Source organism: Ambystoma mexicanum, chromosome 7q (assembly GCF_040938575.1).
Source record: "Ambystoma mexicanum isolate Mex_15411 chromosome 7q, UKY_AmexF1_1, whole genome shotgun sequence".
In the NCBI taxonomy this organism is placed as follows: Eukaryota; Metazoa; Chordata; class Amphibia; order Caudata; family Ambystomatidae; genus Ambystoma; species Ambystoma mexicanum.
Window position 1 is genome coordinate 526,219,145 of NC_090941.1, and position 6,000 is coordinate 526,225,144.

Below are 6,000 nucleotides of genomic sequence, written 5' to 3' on the forward strand. Positions count from 1 at the left end.
TGGGGATGCTGATGAGACCATGGAGGTGGCATTCCGTTATTGCGGGACTGAGGCGCGTGGAACTCTACTGGATAAGGTCCCACCACCAGTTGATAACATCTTGCCAGAGCCCTCCTTCAGCAGTGTTCAACAGCTGCAGAGCCGCAGTGACCAGGACACGGGCACCACTGTCACCACCATGGACAATGTCACCATGTGACATCCCGCAGCCGAATGATGGGGACAATCTGCTTGTGGTGGGCATCACTACCACCCCTGAGGAGCTCCCCTGCCACAGCCCAGGTAGGGAGTGTGCTGCAACCTCTTCCAGGGACCCTTGGATTTTGCCCCAATGGGTAACAGGCATTCACCATCTCCAGCTCACCTTCTGTAACCATTGCACCTACACCTATGTTGGACAGTCTCTTAGCTGGCATCATTGAGAGACTGTCAACCATGGAGGCAGCCCAATCCGGGTTTGAGGCCAGTGGGAGGCACATTCTGGAAACCTGTATGGCACTTGTGTCAAACCTGGGAGATGTACAATAGACCCTGGAAGATGTTCACCATTAATTCGGGGCAGCCAAATGGCAGAGGGCAATCTGCCTGAGGAGGTATGGTCAGAAAGGCAAGATGCCAGGGAGGATGCTCAGCTTTCCTGAGAGCAGGCTAGTCCTATGGCTGGTGGTGCAGCAACATATGCAGAGGCATGGAGCAAGCAAGGGTTGATTCTCAGCTTGCAAGCGAGCAGCAGCTGCACTAGCATCAGAGACCTTTGCTGGGTCTATGGAGGATGCCCAACTAACTGGCCAGAGAGTCGGCATCTGTGGTGGCTGCAGTCGCCTCTGAGGTCAAAGGTGGGGTCAGGGAGAGAGTCTTATTCCAATTGCCCTAAGGGCGGGCTTCGGATGCCTTATAGGCTACTGTGGAGGCCTGCGCTGGGGCCAGGGAGGTTGCCAGACTTTCCCAAGCCACTCCACATGCCTTAATCCCTGCCAGGATGGATGACCAATTGGCCTGAGGGAAGGCCTTCTCCCACAGTCAAGCTGCTTGCAATGCTTCCGGAGGGCCCCTGCATTGTAGTGTGCCATTCGGCCAGCAGTACAGGTCCCCACTTGCACCCGATAGTGTAGTCCAGCCTCAGGCATATCCATTTGCAGGCTGCAATAACAGACCTGCTGACACAACAAGAACAGTATGTTACCCTCATGAATGGTTGTGGGAGTCAGAATTCCACCTCCACCTCTACCTCATCCATCCCACCTCTGCCACCCCCTCAGCACAGTTGTCCCCAGTGTGCCCTTCCCGAGCCCAGCGCATTTGCCTTTAGTTGCTTTTCTGCCCACCAACAGCAATATGAGAGGGGCCACAAGGGCTGCAGCAACCCTCCAACCCTCCAATGTCTATTTCCTTGACATCTTTTTTGGGACATTAGTTTATACATCCTTGCTTTGAGTACATCCACTGTATCATTAGATGCATTTTGAGTATAACCACTGTGTCATGCTTAGCTGCATATTTTAGAATCTAGCCTCGCTTAGCCCCCACTCCCATTTAAACCTAGCTGCCTTTCAGCATATCCACTGTGTTAAACTTAGCTGAATTTTTATTGTAGCTACTGTGTTATATCTAGCTGCAGTTTTGAGTATAGCCATTGTGGTATATATTTAGCTGCATTTTGAGTATTGCCTCTGTGTAGAATTTAGCCTCGCTCAATACCCACCCCCATTTAAACCTAGCTGCCTTTGAGTATAGTCACTGGGTTACATGTAGCTGCATTTTTGACGTAGCCACAGTGTTATATTTAGCCACAATTTGAGTGTAGCCACTGTGTTACATTTAGCTGCATCTTTGAGTACAGCCACTGTGGTATAATTAGCTGCATTTGGAGTATAGCCTCCGTGTTATATTTAGCTGCTTTGAATATGGCCACTGTATAGAATTTAGCCGTGCTTTGAATTCACCCCTTTTAAATTCAGCTGCCTTTACGAAATCAAGAAACCAGCCAAGACACACAGGTACGTATCACACTCCATGTTTATGGAACATAGCCAAAGGCGCGGCCACCCACCTGCATGCATCTGCTATCATACACTACTCTAAAACATATCGCAGAACATTTCTACCATAAGAATGTAGATATGCACACACACCATAAATTTGGTCTAGTTGCACATACAATGAGCCTCCTGCTCTTGCATACTCTCCAGACTACCTCACAGCACCCATCCACATGCCAGCTCAACTGGGACATGGCCATCCCTACCTACCTTCGTATTGTCTAAACTCTGACAAATTTCCCATAACTGGACTTTGACCCCGCAAGGGCGTCCCCCAAAAGCGCTTTACCAATGGGAAAAGGTGTTATACAAATAACAATTACATTACATTGTTTCCCCAGACATTCGTCCACACTTCATACACACAATATGGTGCAGCAGCATAATACCATCCATTCCCTGTTGAATAAGTCCACTGCGTATATATGAGTTATGGGTATAAGGTCCTTTAATCGCCAGTAATTACGCCTGGCTTTTAACGTGTACAGAATTACAAAAATGGTAAATGAAAGTTTTAGGGGGGGTAGGAAAGGGCCGTTAAGGGGTTGGGGGCTAGGCAATAGGTAAAAATGGGTAGCGGAGGAGGGGTTGGTGGGGGTATCCGCCAAAAATTGTTTTAGTAATTCTGTACACGTTTAAAAGCCAGGCGTTGTAATTACTGGCGATGAAAGAACATAAAACCGAGTTATGTTGCATGTGTTTTGGTGGTGTTTGATCAGAGGTGGGGGAGATGGGGAATTAAATCTGCCATTTGCAGGGATGCTTTCCCCTCTCTCTGGGGAAGTTATTGATGGGTTCTTAAAGCAACATACGAGTATCAACATTGTCCTGATGCTGCCCATCTCTTGGTGGCTCTCTGTCATGGCCATTGCCATCACAGTTAGAACCTATGACAGAGTCAGGGCATGGGGATGCTGCACCTGATGGCTATTTTGTGTAAAATACAGAGCAGGGCAATGATGAGACAGACCTTCTCAAGGCACTGCCTGTTCAGTGAAGACACTTGCGACGATGTTTCAGGACACCAAAGGCCTGCTCGTTGTTGGTGTGGGGGTAGGCACTGCTATAGTGCTTCTGTCTCTTATTTCTAGAACTGAGCAGTGGTGTCATCATCCAAAGGAGGATGGGGTATCCAGAATTATCTAGAGAGTGCAAATGTTGGATTACACTCTTGTAACTTAGAGGGTGTGCTACATGGAAAAGGATTTAGGTGTGATTGACTGCATTTATATCTTAATTGGTGTGGTTCCTTGCTACAACATCGTGACCATTCGCATCATGATTTAATGGAAGAAAGGTACTCATGCAACTATTTGAAAACAGCTCAGCTGTTCATGTGGAGGCCTGTGGAGTATGCATAGTGTTCATTTGAATCCAGGTGTGGGATCCCATGTGGCACAATTGGCATCAGAGTCTGTGGGATTGACGGGGACTCAGTATAACCCAAAGCATGGCTCTGCATTCTCACCATGACATGTCTAGTTAAGAGTTTGGAACATCTGGCCTGTATTCTTTACATTGAAAGCCTAGCAGAGTTTATTCCCTGTGAAAGATTTGACATGTGTCCTACCAGAAATCATGTGAGGGAAGGGCACGGAGGTTGTGCAACAGTGCAGTTGTCCAATTGCATGGATTGGGTCCTCTTACCCCTGGTGAAAGGAGTGCATAGGTGCCAGTAAAGTGCAGTGAGAGGTTTGGCAGCTTGTACTACTGTTCCACTGAAGGGACTTTACATGGCATCACTGTATCCGATAGCAGAGGTAATAAAGTATTGACTCTCCTTTTGTTTTGATACATGTATGCACCCAACTGCTGGACTCCCACAACAGTGATAATGAACACAATCAGCCCTCAACCTTCCTGAGTGCCATGTGTTGCCCGTCTCCTTGTCATGTTTTTTACCTGTTTGCATTCATAGTGGATTCCGTTTCTGTCCCATGCATTGTGGGTATGTCTGGGATGCACTGGGGTGGTGGTGTGCTGCCATGTGCATACCCAGTAGTCATGCCTGATATTGCTGTACTCCTACCATGATGTGAGGCAGGTTGCGCTGGGCTAGTATCATGGAGTGAGGGGTTGATCCGGGAAATCTGGAACACACTTGTGTGAAGATCATGTTTGCACCTCAGACCATCAGCACATAGATTGTGTTCTGCCTGCATCTGTTATGATGACATTCATCTGTGCCCTGGGTGGTTCTCGTGACATGTGTGTGCAGTCCAACATTCCAAACAGATTGGGGAAGCCTGCAGTTGCATAGAGCTTTGCATTGATGTGACTTAGGACTAAAGGGTCTGTGAGAAAAGCAATGTGGTGGTGCATCCTTCTCAGCGTGACAACAAATACCTGTCAGAGGTTGCGGGATTGACATGGCTCAATGAGGCCATGCATCAGCAGCACGTTGTGGTGAAAATGACATGTGGAGCAGAAATGGAGCATTGCAGGGTTTTTGTGGGTAGAGCCTTTGGGGTTTTCTGCCTCTCCTCCTTTCCTGGCGCTGCAGCTGGGGCAGGGGCTGAGGTCCAGCCTCATGGGATGCTTGGGGTGGCAGACAAAGATGAAGGGGTGCCTGATTGGGCTGGGGTCCAAGCGGATGGGCTGCCTGGCATGTGGTCTGGGGTCCAGTCTGATGTGCATCCACGGCGGGGGTCAGGGATCCAGTTTAATGGACTGCCTGGCATAGGGAGTGGGGTCTTTCTAGTTTGATGAGCTTCTTGGGGTGTGGGCTGGGGTCCAGATGAATGGGCTGCCTGGGGATGAGAATGGAATTCATTAAAATGGGCTGCCTGTGGGAGGGGTTGCTACTGCTGGTGCTGATGCTACTGGGATAACTGGGCCTGGAACAGGGTTATTCTAAGCTTCCTCAATTTGAACAACAATGATAGTTGTTCTTTTATGGTGCTTGGAAAAGTGACTGCTGTATTCTGTGGTTTGCATGTAAACCCCAACCCCAAATAGTGATTTCCTACATGTATGGCTTGTTGTGCTGGTTGCATCACTTTTTTGTGAAAATTGTTGCCTTCTGTGTGGCCAATTGTGCTCTGACAAATTTCACCTGCTCTGAGAAGGTGGTCTTTTTATAGTAAAAGTTTGTGTAAACTCAGGTTCAAGTTCTAGAAACATCACCATAGGGATAATTATTGGACGTATGGTTGATGCGCAAAAACATGGTGTAATGTGTAAAATCCGAACAGCAGCAGTAGATAAATTGAGGGTGTAACCTCTTTACACCTTGGATTTATGCCACCATTTTATGCTCCATGAACTTGGAAAATTAGCCACTTTTGGCGTTTATGTTGGCACTGCCATGACAGTACTATCTGGCCAGAAGATGGTAACATCAGACAAATGGTGTTAGCACCTGGGTATATTATTACAGCGCCTGGCAAATGCCTATGCAGGTTCCAAAACCACTGGCGTTGTCAATGTTTGTTGTTAACAGAAATTCAGCGCAAGGAACAGATGGACATATGTTGATTATTAATGAAGTGCCCGAAGGAACACTTGTTTGAACATTTGTATTATACCAGGAGCTGGTCTACTGTTGCAAACCCACCATTCCTCAAAAGAAGACTGCTTAGAAATAATATTGGCTTTAAACTTAAAAGCACAGAGCTAGCCCAGAAATCCTGGGAGAATGGTGTTTTAGATGGGCAGAGGCAGGCAGGGGTAGGAAGTAGTTGAAAATTATCATAGGAACTAGAATGGCCATGTGTGGATAAATATCCAAACAATGCCCAATGCATTTGTGTCCCCCCCTCACATCTCATCTCCCTCCTAGCTTCACCTCTCATAACAATAGTTGCGGCTTACAGGCAGCACTTAAAGTGCCAAATATGCATTTCAGAGCTTTCACGTTTCAAGTGGCCATGCGTCAGAAGGCCATCCAGACCTATTTTTTCCATTTGGAGGATGGGACTTGTAGTTATTTCTTTCCCATTTGAAATTGAAGAAAACTACA